This window comes from Mobula hypostoma, chromosome 6 (genome assembly GCF_963921235.1).
Source record: "Mobula hypostoma chromosome 6, sMobHyp1.1, whole genome shotgun sequence".
NCBI classification, from domain to species: domain Eukaryota; kingdom Metazoa; phylum Chordata; class Chondrichthyes; order Myliobatiformes; family Myliobatidae; genus Mobula; species Mobula hypostoma.
Genome location: NC_086102.1, coordinates 102,017,123 through 102,039,391, shown reverse-complemented (window position 1 = coordinate 102,039,391; position 22,269 = coordinate 102,017,123). Strand labels below are relative to the sequence as shown.

At 44.4% G+C, this 22,269-nt stretch overlaps 1 protein-coding gene across 2 annotated transcripts in view; it reads right to left on the bottom strand.

Moving 5' to 3' along the window:
- Positions 1–22,269, bottom strand: part of eaf2 (ELL associated factor 2) — a 95,185-nt gene that overhangs the window by 38,723 nt on the left and 34,193 nt on the right. The gene's annotated exons all lie outside the window — the stretch shown is intronic.

Below are 22,269 nucleotides of genomic sequence, written 5' to 3'. Positions count from 1 at the left end.
AATGGCTAGTGGGGTACCGCAAGGCTCGGTGCTGGGACCACAGCTATTTAAAATATACATTAATGATTTAGATGAAGGGATTAAAAGTAACATCAGCAAATTTGCAGATGACAGAAAGCTGGGTGGCAGTGTGAAATGTGAGGAGGATGTTGAGATAATGCAGGATGACTTGGACAGGCTGGGTGAGTGGGTAGATGCATGGCAGATGCAGTTTAATGTGGATAAATGTGAGGTTATCCACTTTGGTGGCAAGAACAGGAAGGCAGATTATTATTTGAATGGTGTCAAGTCAGGAAAAGGGGAAGTACAACGAGATCTAGGTGTCCTTGTTCATCAGTCACTGAAAGTAAGCATACAGGTACAGCAGGCAGTGAAGAAAGCGAATGGCATGTTGGCCTTCATAACAAGGGGAGTTGAGTATAGGAGCAAAGAGGTCCTTCTGCAGTTGTACAGGGCCCTGGTGAGACCACACCTGGAGTATTATGTACGGTTTTGGTCTCCAAATTTGAGGAAGGACACTCTTGCTAATGAGGGAGTGCAGCGGAGGTTCACGTAGTTAATTCCCAGGATGGTGGGACTGTCATATGTTGAAAGATTGAAGTGACTGGGCTTGTATACACTAGAATTTAGAAGGCCTTGGTGAGACCACACCTGGAGTATTGTGTGCAGTTTTGGTCCCCTAATCTGAGGAAAGACATCCTTGCCATAGAGGGAGTACAAAGAAGGTTCACCAGATTGATTCCTGGGATGGCAGGTCTTTCATATGAAGAAAGACTGGATGAACTGGGCTTGTACTCGTTGGAATTTAGAAGATTGAGGGGGGATCTGATTGAAACGTATAAGATCCTAAAGGGATTGGACAGGCTAGATGCGGGAAGATTGTTCCCGATGTTGGGGAGGTCTAGAACGAGGGGTCACAGTTTGAGGATAGAGGGGAAGCCTTTTAGGACCGAGGTTAGGAAAAACTTCTTCACACAGAGAGTGGTGAATCTGTGGAATTCTCTGCCACAGCAAACTGTTGAGGCCAGTTCATTGGCTATGTTTAAAAGGAAGTTAGATATGGCCCTTGTGGCTACAGGGGTCAGGGGGTATGGAGGGAAGGCTGGGTTCTGAGTTGGATGATCAGCCATGATCATAATAAATGGCGGTGCAGGCTCGAAGGGCCGAATGGCCTACTCCTGCACCTATTTTCTATGTTTCTATGATGAGAGGGGATCTGATTGAAACATATAAGATTATTAAGGGATTGGACACGCTAGAGGCAGGAAACAGGCTCCCGATGTTGGGGGAGTCCAAAACCAGAGAGCACAATTTGAGAATAAGGGGTAGGCCATTTAGAACGGAGTTGAGAAAAATCTTTTTCACCCAGAGAGTTGTGGATCTGTGGAATGCTCTGCCTCAGAAAGTAGTGGAGGCCAATTCTCTGGATGCTTTCAAGAAAGAGTTAGATAGAGCTCTTAATGATAGCGGAGTCAAGGGATATTGGGAGAAGGCAGGAACAGGATACTGATTGTGGATGATCAGCCATAATCACAGTGAATCACAGTGCTGGCTTGAAGGGCCGGATGGCCTACTTTTGCACCTATTGTCTATAACTTAGCAGGTCACACAGCATCTATGGAAATTAATAAACAGTTGACGCTTTGGGCCAAGATTTTCTTCAGGACTGAAAAGGAAGGGGGAAGATGCCAGAATAAAATGCCAGGGGGAGCGGGGGAGGAGGGGTGGGAAGATGGGAAGGAGGATAGCCAGAAGGTGAAGGGTGAAGCTAGGTAGGTTGGAAAGATAAAGGGCTGGCGAAGAAGGAATCTGATAGAAGAGAGTGGATGATAGGAGACAGGGAAGGGGGAGGTGAGAGGCAGGTGAGGAGAGGAAAGAGGCCAGAGTGGGGAATAGAAGAGAGGAGGAGAGGGAATTTTTTTTTAAACCGGAAGGGGAAATCATTATCCATGCCAACGGGTTAGATGGAATAGACCCAGGTATTGCCCCTTCACCCTGAGGGTGACCTCATCTTGGCACAAGAGGAACTCAGGGACCAACAATGTTGGAACTGGAATGGGAATCAGAACTAAGATGTTCAGTCACTGGGAAGCTCCACCTTTGTCAGATGAAGTGGATGTGCTCGACAGAGGGGTCCCCCAATTTATGACAGGCCCACTAATGTAGAGGACCGGACACATGAGACAACCCCAGCAGATTGGAAGGTGCAATGTTGCATCACCCTGGAAGGACTGTTTGGGGCCCTATAGGGAAATGAGGGAGGTGTAACACTTCAGCTGCTTGCAGGGATAAGTGTCAGGAGGAAGTCCAATGGGGTGGAACAGATGGACAAGGGAATCATGGAGGGAATGTTCCCTGTGAAAAGTGCAGGGTGGGGGAAGGTAAAGGGTAACTATATTTTTAACGGCAGGATCCTTTAGGAGCTGGCGAAAGTTGTGGAAGATGATGTGTTGGATGTGGAGGCTCACGGGATGCTAAGTAAGGACAAGTAAGGTTAAGGTGGCAGGAAGATGGGGTGAGTGGGTGTTTAGGAAATGGAGGAGATGTGGTTGAGGGCAGCATCAATAGTGGAGGAAAGGGAAGCCCCGTTCTGTGAAGGAAATGGACATCTCTGATGTCGTGGAAAGGAAAGTTGCATCCTAGGAACAGATCTGGCAGAGGCAAAGAAATTGAGAAAAGGGAGTAGCATTTTTACAGGAGACAGAGCGGGAAGAGGTATCGTCAAGATAATTGTGGCAGAGGAGGAGTTGTGGAGCATTCCCAGGGAAAGCCTGGACATGGACTATCCTACGTAGCCAACCAAGAGGCAAGCATAGCTGGAGCCCAGTAACTGCCCATGATTACCCACAGAGTATGGAGAAAGAGTGAGGAACTGAAGAAAAAATTGTTGAGGGTGAGGACTTGTTTTGCCGGATGGAGGAGGGTGGAAGGGAACTGAGTGGTTGGTTCTTTTATTGAGAAAGAAGCAGAGAGCTTTAAGGCCTTCTTGATGGGGGATAGAGTGTATAAGGACTAGACATCATGGTGAAGATGAGGCAGTCAGGGCCAGGGAATTGAAAGTTACTGAGAATATTGAGAGCTTGAGAAGTGTTGCAGGTGTAGATGGGAAAGGACTGAACCAAGGGGATAGAAAGGAGTCAAGGTGTAAGGACACAGAATCAATAGGGCAGGAGCAGGCAGAGACAATAGGCCTACCCGGTCAGTTGGGTTTATAGATCTTGGGTAGGAGGTGGAAGCCAGCAGTGTGGGGTGGGGAAACAATGAGTTTGCTGGCAGTGGGTGGGAGCTGATGAGGTCAGTGATGGTGTCAGGCAGTTTTCTGATGTTCCGGATTGGTGCCCTCTTCAAGGGGTAGGTATGAGGAGAAATCTGAGAGTTACCACTTGGCCTCAGCAAGGTAGAGGTCAGTGCACCACACCATAACAGTAACACCTTTTGTCTGTAAGTTTGATGGTAAAACAGCAAGGCCTTCCCTGATAATGCTCCACAATGCTTCCTCCGCTACATAGACGACTGCATCCGTGCTGCTTCATACACGCATGCCGAGCTTATCAATTTCATCAACTTTGCCTCTAACTTCCACTCTGCCCTTAATTCACGTGGCCCATTTCTGATACCTCCCTCCCCTTTCTCAATCTCTGTCTCTATTTCTGGAGACAAACTGTCAAAAAGAATCTTTTATAAACATACCATTTCACACAGTTATCTTGACTGTATCTCTTCCCACCCTGTCTCCTGTACAGATGCCGTTCCCTTTGCTCAGTACCTTCGCCTCCACCGCATCTGTTCCCAGGATGTGGCTTTCCTTTCCAGGACATCAGAGATGTCATCCTTCGTCAGAGAAGGATAGGATAGCTACACTCATTTAAGGATTCTGTTATATTGTTATTCATGCTCATTATTGATTCCTATTTATTTATTTCTGCATTTGCACAGTTTGTTTACAGTTTATAGTTCATAGTTCCTGATAGTTACAGTTTATAGTTACTGGTCTACAGATTTGTTAAGTATGCCTGCACAAAAAGAGTCTCAGGGTCGTATATGCTCTAATAATAAATTTTACTTTGAACTTCGAACAGGTTTCCCTTCCTGCAACTTCGATGCTGCCCTCACCCACATCTCCTCCATTTCCTGAACATCGGAACTCACCCCATCTTCCCACCGCCTTTTTTGTCCTTACCTACCACCCCACGAGCCTCCACATTGAGCACATCATCCTCCGCAACTTCCGCCACCTCCAAAGGGATCCCACCACTGAACATATCTTTACCTCCCCCATCTCACCCTGGTTTCTGCATGGATTGCTTCCTCCGTGATTCCCTTGTCCATTCATCCCTACCTGCTGACCTCCCTCCCAGTACTTGTCCCTGCAAGCGGCCTAAATGTTACACCTGCCCATTCATCTCCTCCCTCACCTCCATTCAGGGCCCCAAACAGTCCTTCCAGGTGAGGCACACTTCACCTGTAAATCTGCTGGGCTCATCTATTGTGTCCGGTGCTCCCGATGTGGCCCCCTCTACCCTGGTGAGACTTGTCGTAAATTGAGGGATCACTTCATCGAGCACCTCCACTCCATCCATCAAAAGCTGAATTTGCCAGTGGCCAAACATTTTAACTCTGATTCTCATTCACATTCCGAAATGTTGGTCCACGGCCTCCTCTTATGCCATGATGAGGCCACCTTCAGGGTGGAGGAGCAACACCTTATATTCCGTCTGGGTAGCCTCCAACATGGTGGCGTGAATATCGATTTCTCCTTCCTGGTAAAAATGTTTCCCTCCTCTATTCCCCACTTTGGCCTTTAACCTCTTCTCACCTGCCTATCACCTCCCCACCCCGCCTCCCCCGAGTCCCATCTTCTTTCCCTTTCTTGCATGGTCCACTCTCCTCTCCTAACAGATTCCTTCCTCTCCAATCCTTTATCTTTCCCATCCACCTGGCTTCACCTATCACCACTCACTATCCTCCCTCCCCTCCCCACACCTTTAATTCTGGTGTCTTCCCCTTTCTTTTCAGTCCTGATAAAGAGTCTCAGCCCAAAACGTCAATTGTTTATTCCATAGATGCCGCCTGACCAGCTGAGTTCCTCTAGCATTTTATGTGTGTTACAGTAAGGTAAATGGTTATTGTAAATAGTCCTGTGATTAAATAGGTGGGTTGCTGGGCAGTGTAGCTTGTTGGGCCAGAAGGGTCTGTTCTGCACTGTATCTCTAAACAAATAATAGAAAATAGAGGCACCAGTAATGTTCAGACAGACAGACTCCGTGAAGGCAGCACCTGCAGTACTACGCTTTAAAAAAAGATAAATTGCTGCAAGCGACTCCACAGGTCAGACATCAACACCTGCATTCTGTCTGCCAGCTATCTGCAGGTCCTGACTTGCAGCTTTTTTAATTCTCCTTCCCATTTCCAAACCAATCTGTCTGTCCTCAGCCTCCTCCACTGTCAGGGTGAGGCCAAGTGCAAACAAGAGAAAGGGCAGCTCATATTCCACATGGGTGGCCTATAACCTGAAGGTACGGACACTGCAATCTCCAATTACAGATAACTTAGTCCTTATCTATTTCTCTTCTTCTAATCTACCCAGATCTTCCTGCACACAACAATCGTTGCTTTTTTCCACCCCCTTACCCACTTTATCCACCTGCCCACTACCTTTCCCAGTGGGTACCCCTCTTCTCATTATTCCCATCTGCCCACATCACCTCCCTTATTTGATTCCATGCTCCACCTTCCTCTCCTATTACATTATCTGTAGAACTTTGTTACCTCTACCTGCTCCAATGCCATGTTTAAGTTTGCTGACGACACCACTATCGTTGGCCAAATTAAAGGAGCTGACGAATAAGCATGTAGGAGGGAGATTGAAAAGCTAGCTGAAAGGTGCCTCAACAAGCTCTCACTCATTTGCAGCAAAACCAAAGAGCTGATCATTGACTACAGGTGGAGGAAACGAGAAGTCCATGACCCAGACCTCATCAAGAGGATCAGAGGTAAGAGAGGATCATTAACTTTAAATTCCATCACCCAGGCCATGCTCTCTTCTCACTGCCGCCATCAGGAAGGAGGTACAGGAGCCTGAGGACTCATACCACCAGGCTCAGGAACAGTTATTACCCCTCAACCATTAGCCTTTTGAAGCAGAGGGAATAAATTCACTCAACTTCACTCACCCCTACACTGAACTGTTTCCACAAACTACCAACTCACTTTCAAGGACTCTTCATCTCTTATTCACGATATTTATAGCTTATTTATTTATTTGTTTGTTTTCATTTGTATTTGCACATTGGCCATTTGTCCATTTTGGATTCTATTGTGTTTCTTTGTATGTACTGTGAATGTCTGTAAGAAAATTAATCTCAGGTTATATATAGTGACATACGTGTACTTTCATAATAAATTTACTTTGAACCTATCACCTCTAAACCTCTGGTGCTATTTTGACCCTTCCATACCTCAAAAGACTCCATGTGCCAAATAATTCCTCCTCACCTGGATCTTACTCTCACACCCAGTGCAGCCTTCTGTATATCGGTGAGACCTGATGTAGATTGAGTGACCATTTTGCTGAGCACTTACACTCAGTCAGTCAGAAAAAGCTGAACCTCTCTGTAGCCACCCACTTCAGTTCCACTTCCCATTGCCATTCTGACATGTCAGTACATGGCTTCCTCTACTGTCATGATGAGGCCACACTCAGGTTGTCAGATCAACTCCTTGTATTCTATTAGGGTAGCCTCCAACCTGATGGCATGAACATCAGTTTCTTGAATTTCCGGTTATTTCCCCATTACATTTACTTCACAATTCCCCATTCTTGTTTCCTTCTCTCACCACCTCCTTCTGGTGCTCCCCTCCATCCCTTTCTTCCATGGACTTCTGCCCCCATCTCCCCCATCTCCAGCCCTTTATCTCTGTCACCAATTAACTTCCCAGCTCTTTACTTCACCCCCTCCCCAGTTTTACCCATCACCTGCCACCTTGTACTTCTTCCTCCCCCCCCCCACCTTCATACACTGACTTTTCCTCTTCCTTTCTAGTCCAGAAGGGTCTCATCCTGTAATATTGACTGGTCACTCTTTTCCATAGAAGCTGCCTGGCTTGCTGAGTTCCTCCAGTGTTTTGTGAACGTTGCTTTGTATTTCCAGCACCTGGAAATTTGTGATCTTACTTGCCAGCTCTTCCCAAATCAAGGGTCTCAACCAGAAAGGTCAATGGCCCATTTCTCTCCACAGATGCTGCCTGGCACAGTAGTTCCTTTTTTTTCTACTCCTGATTCCATTATTTGCAGTCTCTTGTGTCTGCATTATAGAATTACATTTACTTCAGTACTATCGAGTCCTTGAAAGACACAGTGTCTTTGGGAGTACAGTTTCATCAATAGAGAAGGTGCCGAGGAGATTTACCAGGATGCTTAAACACAAGGAAATTTGCAGATGCTGGAATTTCAAGCAACACACATAAAAGTTGCCACCACTAAGCACATCTTTCCCTCCCTCCCTCTCTCTGCTTTCTGCAGGGATTGCTCCCTACGCGACTCCCTTGCCCATTCGTCCCCCCCATCCTTCCCCACGGCACTTATCCTTGTAAGCAGAACAAGTGCTACACATGCCCTGACACTTCCTCCCTTACCACCATTCAGGCCCCAGACAGTCCTTCCAGGTGAGGCGACACTTCACCTGTGAGTCGGCTGGGGTGATATACTGCGTCCGGTGCTCCTAATGCGGCCTTCTATATATTGGCAAGACCCGACGCAGACTGGGAGATCGTTTTGCTGAACACCTATGCTCTGTCCGCCAGAGAAAGCAGGATCTCCCAGTGGCCACACATTTTAATTCCACGTCCCATTCCCATTCTGATACGTCTATCCACAGCCTCCTCTACTGTAAAGATGAAGCCACACTCAGGTTGGAAGAACAACACCTTATATTCCGTCTGGGTAGCCTCCAACCCGATGACATGAACATTGACTTCTCAGACTTCCGCTAATGCCCCACCTCCCCCTTGTACCCCATCCGTTATTTATGTACACACATTCTGTTTCTCTCACACGAGGAAATCTGCAGGTGCTGGAATTTCAAGCAACACACATAAAAGTTGCTGTTGAACGCAGCAGGCCAGGCAGCATCTCTAGAAAGAGGTACAGTCAACGTTTCGGGCCGAGACCCTTTGCAGGACTAACTGAAAGAAGAGCTAGTAAGAGATCTGAAAGTGGGAGAGGGAGGGGGAGACCCAAAATGATAGGAGAAGACAGAAGGGGGAGAGATGGAGCCAAGAGCTGGACAGTTGATTGGCAAAAGGGATATGAGAGGATCATAGGACAGGAGGCCCAGGGAGCCCTGGCCCCCACCGCTTTATTTTCACCATGGATGTCCAGTCCCTATATACTTCCATCCCCCATCAGGAAGGTCTCAAAGCTCTACGCTTCTTTTTGGCATCCAGACCTCACCAGTTCCCCTCTACCACCACTCTGCTCCGTCTAGCGGAATTAGTCCTTACTCTTAATAACTTCTCCTTTGGCTCCTCCCACTTCCTCCAAACTAAAGGTGTAGCCATGGGCACCCGTATGGGTCCTAGCTATGCCTGCCTTTTCGTTGGCTTTGTGGAACAATCTACATTCCAAACCTATTCTGGTATCTGTCCCCTACTTTTCCTTCGCTACATCGACGATTGCATTGGCGCTGCTTCCTACACGCATGCTAAGCTCGTTGACTTCATTAACTTTGCCTCCAACTTTCACCCCACCCTCAAGTTTACTTGCTCCATTTTCAACATCTCCATCCCCTTTCTAGATCTTTCTGTCTCTATCTCTGGAGACAGTTTATCTACTGATGTCTACTATAAGCCTACTGACTCTCACAGCTATCTGGACTATTCTTCTTCTCACCCTGTCTCTTGCAAAGATGCCATCCCCTTCTCGCAATTCCCTCCGTCTCCGCCGCATCTGCTCTCAAGATAAGGCTTTTCATTCCAGGACGAGGGAGATGTCCTCCTTTTTTAAAGAATGGGGCTTCCCTTCCTCCACCATCGACTCTGCTCTCAAACGCATCTCCCCCATTTCACACACATCCGTTCTCACTCCATCTTCCCACCACCCCACTAGGAATAGGGTTCCCCTTGTCCTCACCTACCACCCCACCAGCCTCTGGGTCCAACATATTATTCTCCGTAACTTCCGCCACCTCCAATGGGATCCCACCACTAAGCATGTCTTTCTCTTCCCCCCCCCCACTTTCCGCAGGGATCACTCCCTACGTGACTCCCTTGTCCATTTGTCCCCCCCCATCCCTCCCCACCGATCTTCCTCCTGGCACTTATCCTTGTAAGCGGAACAAGTGCTACACATGCCCTTACACTTCCTCCCTCACCACCATTCAGGGCCCTGGACAGTCCTTCCAGGTGAGGCAACACTTTACCTGTGAGTCGGCTGAGGTGATATACTGTGTCTAGTGCTCCCGATGCGGCCTTCCATACATTGGCGAGACCCGACGCAGACTGGGAGATCATTTTGCTGAACACCTACGCTCTGTCCGCCAGAGATAGCAGGATCTCCCAATGGCCACACATTTTAATTCCACGTCCCATTCTGATACGTCTATCCATGGCCTCCTCTACTGTAAAGATGAAGCCACACTCAGGTTGGAGGAACAACACCTTACATCCGTCTGGGTAGCCTCCAACCTGATGGCATGAACATTGACTTCTCAAACTTCTGCTAATGCCCCACCTCCCCCTCGTACCCCATCCGTTATTTATTTATATACACACATTCTTTTTCTCTCTCTCCTTTTTCTCCCTCTGTCCCCATCACTATACCCCTTGCCAATCCTCTGGGCTTCCCCCCTCCCCCTTTTCTCTCTCCCCAGGCCTCCTGTCCCATGATCCTCTCATATCCCTTTTGCCAATCACCTGTCCAGCTCTTGGCTCCATCCCTCCCCCTCCTGTCTTCTCCTATCATTTCGGATCTCCTCCTCCCCCCTTCAAATCTCTTACTAGCTCTTCTTTCAGTTAGTCCTGACAAAGGGTCTCGGCCTGACACGTCGATTGTACCTCTTCCTTGAGATGCTGCCTGGCCTGCTGTGTTCACCAGCAACTTTTATGTGTGTTGTTTACCAGGATGCTGCCTACATTAGAGAGCATGTCTTCTGAGGATAGGTTAAGCGAGCTAGGGCTTTTCTCCTTCGAAAGGAGGAGGATGAGAGGTGACTTGACAGAGGTGTACAAGATAAGAAGCATAGAATGAGTGGACAGCTGGAGACATTTCCCCATGGCCAATATGAGGGGGCATAATTTTAAGGTGATTGGAGTATAGGGGAATGGTATGTTTTGTTTATACACAGAGAGTGGTAGGTGCAATCTGCTCCCATGTCTTATCGGATATGGGGAGAAGGCTGGAAAATGGGGTTGAGAGGGATAATAAATCAGCAGTGATAGAATGGTGGAGCAGATTCGATGGGCCAAATGGCCTAATTATGCTACTACACCTTATGGAACCTGCTGCCTGGAGCAGTAGTAGAGGCAGATACATTAGGTACATTTAAAATACACTTAGATAGGCACATGGATGTAAGAAAAATGGACAGCGATGTTGTTGGGAAGGGCCAATACCTGAGAATCGGTTGAACATTTCAAACTGTGATTGAGACTTTCATTAAGCAGGGGTAAATTTACATTTATGGTCTTAAAATTAGAGCCAAGTTCCCAGGGTCCTTGTTACTTATTTATTTACTAGGGAGGGGCAAGCATCATTAATAAGGCCAGTATTTACTGCCCGTTTCTAACTGCCAAGGAGTAGAAAATGAGCCAACTGTTTCAACCATTGCGGTCTGTGTGCTGTAGGTACTCCCAGAAATTGGTTCTGTAGGGAAATCCCAGATTCAGACCAAATGATGCTGAATGGTTAAAATATATATAAAAAGTGTTTATCAAGATCAAATTTTCTTGCTCCAACACCACCTCCCCCAGGCATGCCCCAGAAACAAATCTGCCTACAGACATTAGAAATTACTGCTTGAATAGAGAATCAACTTCTGAAGGTTTGCAAATTATCAGGATGGTTATCAAAGGGACTTATTCTAGCTAGTTCCGCAGGGATCTGTACTGGGACCTCTGCAGTTTGTGATGTATAAGAATGACCTGGATGAAAATGTAGATGGGTGGGTAAGCAGGTTTACAGATGATATGGATAACGTAGAAGACAAGCAAAAAATATATCAGGATATAGATCAATTGCAAATACAGGTGGAGAAATGGCAGATGGAGTTTTAACTTTTTAAATGTGAAGTGTGGCACCTTGGTAGGACAGGTTTGGGTGAGGTGAAGTATCTGCTAAGTTTCTCTTTTTGTTCTTAATTCTTTATTCCTCATCCGTTAGGACATAGTAGTGTAGAGAGAATGGCTCCAAGGGCAGGAATGTTATGGGGAGGTTGTATAAGACATTGGTGAGGCCAAATTTGGAGTATTGTGTACAGTTCTGGTCACCTAACTATAGGAAGGATATCAGTAAGATTCAAAGAGTGCAGAGAAGATTTACTAGGATGTTGCTGGGCCTTCAGGAATTGAGTTACAGGGAAAGATTGAACAGGTTAGGACTTTATTCCTTGGAGCGTAGAAGAATGAGGGGAGATTTGATAGAGGTTTACAAAATTATGAGGGGTATAGACAGAGTAAATGTGAATAGGCTCTTTGCACTTAGATTAGGAGAGATAAATACAAGAGGACATGGCTTTAGGGCGAAAGGGGAAAGGTTTAGGGGGAACATCTTCACTCAGAGAGTGGTGGGAGTGTGGAACGAGCTGCCATCTGACGTGGTAAATGCGGGCTCACTCTTAAGTTTTAAGAATAAATTGGATAGGTACATGGATGGGAGAGGTCTGGAGGGTTAGGGACTGGATGCAGGTCAATAGGACTAGCAGAATAATGTTTTGGCACAGACTAGAAGGGCCGAATGGCCTGTTCACTGTGCTGTAGTATTCTATGGTTTTGTACCATGTATGAGATGTGGGAGAACTCCAGTCTCCTGGATAAACACATCTGCACCAGCTGAACTGAGCAGCAGCTCAATGACCTTCGGCTCATGTGGGAGACTGAGGAGGTGATAGACAGGTGCTACAGGGAGGCAGTCACTCCTAGGTTGCAGGAAACAGGTAACTGGGTGACTGTCAGGAAAAGGGAAATGCACAGCCAGTGCAGAGTACACCTGTGGCCATTCCCCACAATAATAAGTATACAACTTTAGGTAGTATTGAGGGAGACAACCTACTGGGGGTAGCGGAGAGCCGCAGTGACCAGGTCTCTGGCACTGAGTCTAGTACTGTGGCTCAGAAGAACAGGGAGGTGACAGGAGATTCCATAGTCAGAGAAACAGAGATGAGATTCTGCAGGTACAAGAGAGACCCCGGGGGGTATGTTGACTCCCAGGTGCCAGGGATATCTTGGATTGGGTCATTGGCATTCTAAAATGGAAGAGTGAGCAGCCAGAAGTCTTGGTACGTATTGGCACCAATGACAAAGGGAGAGGAAGAGAGGAGGTCCTGAAGAGAGATTTGGGGGAGCTAGGTAGAAAGCTGAATAACAGAACCTCCAGGATAAGTAATCTCTGGATTGCTGCCCGTGCCTTGAGCCAGTGAAGGTAAGAATAGGATGATCTGGCAGATGAATGTGTGGCTGATGAACTGGTGTAGGGGGCAGGGGTTCAGATTCGTGGATCATTGGGATCTATTCTGGGGAAGGTATGACCTATACAAAAGAAACGGATTATACCTGAACCCGAGAGGGACCAACATCGTTGTAAGCAGGTTTGCCAGTTGTTTGGAGGGTATAAGCTAATTTGGCAGGGGGATGGGAACCGGAGTGATAGGGCTGAGGATGAGGTTGTTGCTTTACAAACAGAGGCAGTGTGTAGTGAGACTCCTAACAAGGAGAGGCCGATAATCGCGCAAAAATCGCAGTCAACAGGATGAGTTGCAATGTAAAAGGTAAACATAATCAAAAAGGGTGAATACAGGACTGAAGGTGTTACACTTGAATAGATTCAGACTACGAAACAAGGTATATGAACTAGTAGCACAGTTACAAATTGGCATGTATGACGTTGGGGGCATCACTGAATCATGGCTGAAAGATGAGTGTAGCTGGGAGCTTCATGTCCAAGGACACACATTGTATCGAAAGGACAGGCAAGTAGGTAGGTAGAGGAGTTGGTGTGGCTCTTGTTGGTTAAAAATGAAATCAAATCATTAGAAAGAGGTGACATAGGGACAGAAGGTGTTGAATCGTTGTGAGTAGAGCTAAGGAACCGCAAGGGTAAAAAGACCCTGATGGGAGTTATATACAGACCCCCAAACAGTAGTATAGATGTGGTCTACAAGTTACAACTGGAGATAGAAGTAGTATGCCGAAAGGGCAATGTTACAATAGTCATGGGGGACTTCATTACACAGGTAGATTGGGAAAATCAGGTTGGTGCCGGATCCCAAGGGGTGGGGGGGAGGGGAGTTTCTAGAATGCCTATGGGATGGCTTTTTAGAGAAGCTCGTGGTTGAGCCTACTAGGAGATCAGCTATTCTGGATTGGGTGTTGTGCAAAGAGCCAAAATTGATTAGAGAGTTTAAGGTAAAGGAACCTTTAGGGACAATGATCATAATATAATTGAATTCACTCTGCAATTTGAGAAGGAGAAGCTAAAGTCAGATGTATCAGTAGCTCATTGGAGAGAAGCCAAAATTTGGGAAAGAACACCAACAGGGATGACAGCAGAGCAGCAATGGCTGGAATTTCTGGAAGCAATTCAGAAGGCACAAGATATATACATCCTAAAGGGGAAGAAGTATTCTAAAGGAAAGATGACACAAACATGGCTAATGAGAAGTCAAAGTATCATTCTTCACTGAGGAAGATGTTAGCATTATGCCAGAAGTTCAAGAGTGTCAGGGGGCAGAAGGGTGAGAAGTTGCCATTACTAGGGAGAAGGTTCTAGGGAAACTGAAAGGTCTGAAGGTAGACAAGTCTCCTGGACCAGATGGTAAAATCCCCAGGTTTCTGAAAGAGGTGGCTGAAGAGATTGTGGAGGCATTAGTAATGATCTTTAAAGAACCAATTGATCCTGGCATGATTCCAGAGGTCTGGAAAATTGCAAATGTCACTCCACTCTTCAAGAAGGAAGAGAGGCAGAAGAAAGGAAATTAAAGGCCAGTTAGTCTGACCCAGTGGTTGGGAAGACGTTGGAGTCAATCGTTAAGGATGAGGTTTCGGGGTACTTGGAGGCACATGATAAAACAGGCCAAAGTCAGCATGTTTTTTTCAAGGGAAAATCTTGCCTGACAAACCTTGGAATTCTTTTAAGAAATAACAAGCGGATAGACAAAGGAGAATTGGCGGATGTTGTGTACTTAGATTTTCTGAAGGCCCTTGACAAGGTGTCACGCATAAGGCTGCTGAACAAGCTAAAAGCCCATGATATTACAGGAAAGATTCTAGCACGGATAAAGCAGTAGCTGATTGGCATGAGGCAAAAAGTGGGAATAAAAGGAACCTTTTCTGGTTAACTGCCAGTGACTAGGGGTGTTCCACAGAGGTCTATGTTGGGACTGATTCTTTTAAAGTTATATGTCAACTACTTGGATGATGGAATTGATGGTTTTGTAGGAAAGCTTACGGACGATACAAAGATAAGTGGAAGGGCAAGTAGTTTTGAGGAAATAGAGAGGCTACAGAAGGTCTTAGGTAAGAAGAATGGGCCAAGAAGTGGCAGATGGAATAGTGTTGAGAAGTGTCTGGTTATGCACTTTGGTCAAAGAAATAAAATGGTACATTATTTTCCAAATAGAGAGAAAATTAAAAATTTTGAGGTGGAAAGGAACTTAGGAGCCCTTATGCAGGATTCCCTAAAGGTTAATTGCAGATTGAGTCAGTGGTGAGGAAGGCAAATGTGATATAAACATTCATTTCAAGAGGACTAGAATATAAAAGCAAGGATGTAATGTTGAGATTTTATAAAGCACTGGCAAGGCCTTAATTTGAAGTACTGTGAGCATTTTGGGCCCCTCCCCCTCTAAGAAAGGATGTGTTAACATTGGAGAAAGTTTAAAGGAGGCTCGCAAAAATGATTCCGGAATTTAAGGGATTATCATATAAAGATAGTAAGTGCATATGATGGCTCTAGGCTTGTAGTCATTGAAATTCAGAAGAATGAGGGGTGACTTCATTGAAACCCATTGAACAGTGAAGAGACTCGATAGAGTGAATGTGGAGAGGATGTTTCCGAAGGTGGGGGAGTCCAGGACCAAAGATCACAGCCTCAGAATAGAGGGGCATCATTTTAGAATGATGATGAGGAGGAATTTCTTTAGCCAGAGAGTGGTGAATCTGTGGAATCTGTTGTCACGGGTGTCTGTGCAGGTGAAGTCATTGGATATACTTAAGGCAGTGGTTGATAGATTCTTGATTGGTCAGGGTGTGAAGGGATATGGGAAGGCAGGAGATTGGGGCTTAGGCCATAACAGTATAAGACCATTAAAATGTAGGAGCTCCCTGAAAGCGACTACACATTGATAGGGTGGTTAAGAAGACATATGAAATGCTTGTCTTTATTAGTCGAGGTATTGAGTTCAAGAGTCAGGAAGTTATACTGCGGTTTTATAAAGTTCTAGTTTGGTCATATCTGGAGTACTGCATGCAGTTCTGGTCGCCCCATTATAGGAAGGATTTCAAGGCTTTGGAGAGGGTGTATGAAAGGTTTACCAGGACATTGCCTAGATTAGAGGAATTGTGCTATAACGAGAGGTTGGACAAACTTGGGTTGTTTTCTCTGGAGCAATTGAGGCAGAGGGGAGATTGGTAGAGGTTTATAAGATTATGAGACATAAATAGAGTAGACAGGTAACATCTTTTTCTAAGGGTTGACATTTCTAAAACCAGAGTGCATGGATTTAAGGTGAAAGGGAGTCATTTCAAAGGGGATGTGAAGGTTCTTCAGATATCTTCAACTAAGACAATATTTTAATAATAATATTAAAACTATGGGAGAGAAAGGTTAAGTCTGATTAATATATTCATTGATGTGTATGAAGGTAATATTAAAAAGAAACTGATAACCAGGTTTTACTTGATTTTGCAATCTAACAGGGGTCTCTCCACAATGTACGTTAAATCAAAATGGGAGAAAGAAGCCAACGTAAAATTGACAGAAGATGATTGGTTAAACATATGCAGAACACGTTCGACTACTTCAAGCTCAGGTCCATGGAGGGAATTCACCTGGAAGAATACCTGAATATTTTTCATAATGCCAAAAATAATGAAGTTACAAAGCAACAGACCTGAACAAGGTCAATGTTGGAGAAAGTGGGATAATACGTTGGCTGATCATTTTCATATTTTCTGGGAGTGTCCAAAGATTTTGTCTTATTGGTTAGATGTGGTAACAGAAATAAGGTCAATAATCAGCCCAGAGATTAATTTTGACTTTAATGTTATTTATTTGGGTAATGTACCAAATGGGCTCAAAAAACATGAAAGATATTTGTTACAAATACTACTAGCAGCCAGTAAGAAAGCGATTACCAGGAAATGGCTAAGCAAAGAGTCTCCTACAGTCCAGGAATGGATAGAAATAGTTCAAGAAATTTATGTTATGGAACAATTGACTTTCTCTTTGAGACATGCCACTAAAAAATTTGAAAGATACCGGAAAAATTGGACATTTTATTTGAGCTTGAAATGACTTCTTCGCTGTACATTTATTTGGTTTGAAGAATTTTGTTTTATTTCTTCTTATGAGGGAACCTGCAGAATGGACTTTAGAGTTATGGATCTTAAGTTCCCCTCAGACTTTGAAGGACAGTTATGGACATAAGAGTTTGGTTAACCTTGATACAGCAATGTAACCCATTTCACTATTCATTTTTTCTATTATAAGATACGGATTTTACTTCACCTATGATGACCCTGCCTGTCTATTTGTTTTTATCCTGTTATTGGCAAAACAATAAAAGTAAGGTTTAAAAACAAGATGTGAAGGGCTTGTATTTTCTAATACACATTTGCAATTTTTTAATTTCTTCATGCACTTTAGGAAGGGCATTTCCAAGCTGAATACTTTACAACAAAGATGACCTGAAGTGGGAGGGAGAGGAGCCAGAGGTCGTGGTACATATAGGTACCAATGACATAGGTAGAAAAAGGGGAGAGGTCCTGAAAGGAGAATATAGGGAGTTAGGAAGGGAGTTGAGAAAAAGGACCACAAAGGTGGTAATCTCAGGATTACTGTCTGTGCCACGCAACAGTGAGAGTAGGAATGCAATGAGGTGGAGGATAAATGCGTGGCTGAAGGATTGAAGCAGGGGCAGGGATTCAAATTTTTGGATCATTGGGACCTCTTTTGGCGCCGGTGTGACCTGTACAAAAAGGATGGGTTGCACTTGAATCCTAGGGGGACCAATATCCTGGCAGGGAGATTTGCGAAGGCTATTGAGGTGACTTTAAACTAGAATGGTTGGAGGGTGGGAATCAAATTGAAGAGACTAGGAGAGAGGAGGTTAGTTCACAAATAGAGAAAGCTAGTAGACAGTGTGTGAGGGAGGATAGGCAGGGGACAGAGATCAGGAGCACTCAGACTGAAGATGTAGGGGAGAAGGAAGAAAAAGATAACAAAGTTGTTTGTTCCATTAATGATAAACAGAGAGTAAGAGGTAGAGAGTTTCTTAAATGCATCCATTTTAATGCTAGGAGCATTGTAAGAAAGGTGGATGAGCTTAGAGCATGGTTTGATACTTGGAAATATGATGTTGTTGCTATTAGTGAAACATGGTTGCAGGTGGGGTGGCAACTAAATATTCCAGGATTTCGTTGCTTCAGGTATGATAGAATAGGAGGGGCAAGAGGGGGAGGTGTTGCATTGCTTGTCAGAGAAAATATAACAGCGGTGCTCTGGCAGGATAGATTAGTGGACTCGTCTAGGGAGGCTATTTGGGTGGAATTGAGGAATGGGAAAGGTGTAGTGATGCTTATAGGGGTGTATTATAGACCACCTAATGGGCACCGAGAACTGGAGGAGCAAATTTGTAAGGAGATAGCAGGTATTTGTGGTAAGCACAAGGTTCTGATTGTGGGAGATTTTAATTTTCCACACATAGACTGGGAAGCCCATTCTGTAAAAGGGCTGGATGGTTTGGAATTTGTCAAATGTGTGCAAGATAGTTTTTTGCAGCAATGCATGGAGGTACCAACTAGAGAAGGGGCAGTGTTGGATCTCCTGTTAGGGAATGAGATAGGGCAAGTGACGGAGGTATGTGTTGGGGAGCACTTCGGGTCCAGTGATCACAATAGCATTAGTTTCAATATAATTATGGAGAAGGATAGGAATGGACCCAGGGTTGAGATTTTTGATTGGAGAAAGGCTATTGGAGAAAGATTGGAGAAACTTTGAGGAGATGGGAAAGGACTTAGAAGGAGTGGATTGGGACAATTTGTTTTATGGGAAGGATGTAATAAGAGAAATGGAGGTGATTTAAAGGTGAAATTTTGAGGGTACAGGATCTTTATGTTCCTGTTAGGTTGAAAGGAAAGGTTAAAAGTCTGAGAGAGCCATGGTTTTCAAGGGATATTGGAAACTTGGTTCGGAAAGAGAGAGGGATCTACAACAAATATAGGCAGCTTGGAGTTAAGGAGGTGTTCGAGGAGTATAAAGAGTGTAAAGAGTGTAAAAAGAATCTTAAGAAAGAAATTAGAAAAGCTAAAAGAAGATACGAGGCTGCTTTGGTAAGTAAGGTGAAAATAAATCCAAATAGCAAAAGGATAGTGAAGGATAAAATTGTTCCCTTAAAGAATCAGAGTGGACGGCTATATGCGGAATCAAAAGAGATGGGGGAGATTTTGAATAATTTCTTTTCTTTGGTATTCACTAAGGAGAAGGATATCGAATCGTGTAAGGTAAAGGAAACAAGAAGGGTAGTTATGATGATTAAAGAAGAGGAAGTACTGGTGCTTTTAAGGAATATAAAAGTGGATAAGGCACTGGGTCCGGATAAGATATTCCCTAGGACCTTGAGGGAAGTTAGTGTGGAAATAGCAGGGGCTCTGACAGAAATATTTCAAATGTCATTAGAAACGGGAATGGTGCCGGAGGATTGGCGTATTGCTCGTGGCTCCATTGTTTAAAAAGGGTCCTAAGAGTAAACCTAGCAATTATCAGCCTGTGAGTTTGACGTCAGTGGTGGGTAAATTGATGGAAAGTATTCTTAGAGATGGTATATATAATTATCTGGATAGGCAGGGTCTGATTAGGAACAGTCAACATGGATTTGTGCGTGGAAGGTCATGTTTGACAAATCTTATTGAATTTTTTGATGAGGTTACTAGGAAAGTTGACGAGGGTAAAGCAGTGGATGTTATCTATATGGACTTCAGTAAGGCCTTTGACAAGGTTCCACACGGAAAGTTAGTTAGGACGGTTCAATCGTTAGGCATTAATATCGAAGTAGTAAAATGGATTCAGCAGTGGCTGGGTGAGAGACACCAGAGAGTAGTGGTGGATAACTGTGTGTCAGATTGGAGGACGGTGTGTAGCGGTGTGCCTCAGGGATCTGTACTGGGTCCAATGTTGTTTATCATATATGTTAGGTGGGAGGAGAGAAAGCAGCGCGCTGCACGTGCGCAGCCCTCCGGTGAAAAATGATATCTTATCCATTAAATAGGGGCCGTGGACAATTCTGATTTGATGGAGACGAATGTGAAAGCACAGAGGAACATCTGGAGAAATTTCTGAAATGCCAGTTCGCTGCTGTTGTTACTGCGCGGTTGGGAATCTTCCGGAGGGAAGGCATCAAAATCCTCGGCTTTGCCTGCTGTTGGCGACCTTAGATTGAGGTCGAATCTTTCAGACAGAGATGGTGCTCAGTACTCGGTGTCGGAGAGCTGATCAGCGGCTCGAAGTTCTCGGATGACTCAGAGTCGGACTGTGGTCAGCATGGCAGGAAGAGTTTTTCTTCCTTCTCCCGTCTGCGTGAGACGTGGGACATTTGAGAGACTTTGAACTTTTTACTGTGCTCATGTTAAGGTATACCTTAACTTCATCAAGTTAAGGTATTGTTGCACTGTTGTAACTATATGTTATAATTATGTGGTTTTGTTAGTTTTTTCAGTCTTGGTCTGTCCTGTGTTTTGTGATACCACACCGGAGGAAATATGGTATCATTTCTTAATGCATGCATTACGAAATGACAATAAAAGAGGACTGCATGTCTTCATAATCTAAATCTAAATATTAATGATCTGGATGATGGGGTGGTAAATTGGATGGGTTAAGTATGCAGATGATACTCAGATAGGTGGCGTTGTGGATAATGAAGTAGGTTTTCAAAGCTTGCAGAGAGATTTAGGCCAGTTAGAAGAGTGGGCTGAAGATGGCAGATGGAGTTTAATGCTGAACAATATGAGGTGCTACATTTTGGTAGGACTAATCAAAATAGGACATACATGGTAAATGGTAGGGCATTGAAGAATGCTGTAGAACAGAGGGATCGAGGAATAATGGTGCATAGTTCCTTGAAGGTGGAATCTCATGTGGATAGGGTGGTGAAGAAAGCTTTTGGTATGCTGGCCTTTATTAATCAGAGCATTGAGTATAGGAGTTGGGATGTAATGTTGAAATTGTATAAGGCATTGGTGAGGTCAAATTTGGAGTATTGTGTACAGTTCTGGTCACCGAATTATAGGAAAGATGTCAATAAAATTGAGAGAGTACAGAGGAGATTTACTAAAATGTTGCCTGGGTTTCATCTCCTAAGTTACAGAGAAAGGTTGAACAAGTTAGGTCTTTATTCTTTGGAGCGTAGAAGGTTGAGGGGGGACTTGATAGAGGTATTTAAAATTATGAGGGGGATAGATAGAGTTGATGTGGATAGGCTTTTTCCATTGAGAGTGGGGGAAACTCAAACAAGAGGACATGAATTGAGAGTTAAAGTACAATAGTTTAGGGGTAACATGAGGGAGACCTTCTTTACTCAGAGAGTGGTAACTGTGTGGAACAAGCTTCCAGCAGAAGTGGTTGAGGCAGGTTCAATGTTGTCGTTTAAAGTTAAATTGGATAGATATATGGACAGGAAAGGAATGGAGGGTTATGGGCTGAGTGCAGGTCGGTGGGACTAGGTGAAAGTAAGAGTGCAGCACAGACTAGAAGGGCCGAGATGGCCTGTTACCATGCTGTAATTGTTATATGGTTATATGACCTGATAATGGTGCTAGTAGTGGATTTCATATACTGGCTGCCTTTGTCCTGCTTTGTGTTTGAGGTCACAGCTTCATGAAACATATTCATTGTTCAAAGTAAATATATTATTAAAGTACATACATGTCACCATACCCTGAGATTTTTGCTGGCATTCACAGTAAATACAAATAAACAATAGAATCAATGAAAGACTGCACACAAAGACAGAGTAAGAGTCAATGGGCAGAAGTAAACAAAAAGTGCAAATACAAAAAGAAAAAAAAAAATAATAAAAAATTAATAAAAATTGAGAACACGAGTTGTAGAGCCCTTAGAAGGGAGCTCATAGGTTGTGGTTATCCATTTCTGGTTCAGAAGCCTGATGGGGTAATAACTGCTCCTGAACCTCGTGGCATGTTCCTGAAGCTAAGGCTCCTGTACCTCTCTCCCGATGGCAGCAGCGAGAAGAAAGAATGACCTGGATGCTAGAGGTCCCTGATGACATCTTCCTGCAACACCACTCCTTGAAGATGTGCTCAATGGTGGTAAGGACTTTTCTTGTGATGTACTGAGCTTTATCCACTACCTTTTGCAGGCATTTTCATTCAGTATAAAATCATGCATGATATGTGGGAGTGAGACATCACCTCCTACTTCTCCATATAAGGTATGTGGAAATCCTGAGTACTTATTTCCAAAAAAATGATAATGGTTGAGGGTCAATTGAAAATTTCAACAAGATTGGTAGAAATTTGTTAGGAAGTTACTAAGGTTTAAATTTAACACCCACCTTAAAGTGTGGGTTGAAATGTTAAAAAATAGTTGAGGAGATCAAGAAAATTTCATAAAAACTTTCTATTCATTGCATTTACTGGTGAAGGTGGCAAGGACACTCATTTCTGGAGTCTTGGAAAGCAAGTTCAATACACACGGAACAGTCCAGCAGAGTCCAGGTCCTTCAGCCCACAATGTGCCAATCTTTCAATCTACACTAAAATTGATCTTCCTTCCTGCACAGACCTTCTGTTTTCTTCCGTCCATGTTGGAGGAATGACCGA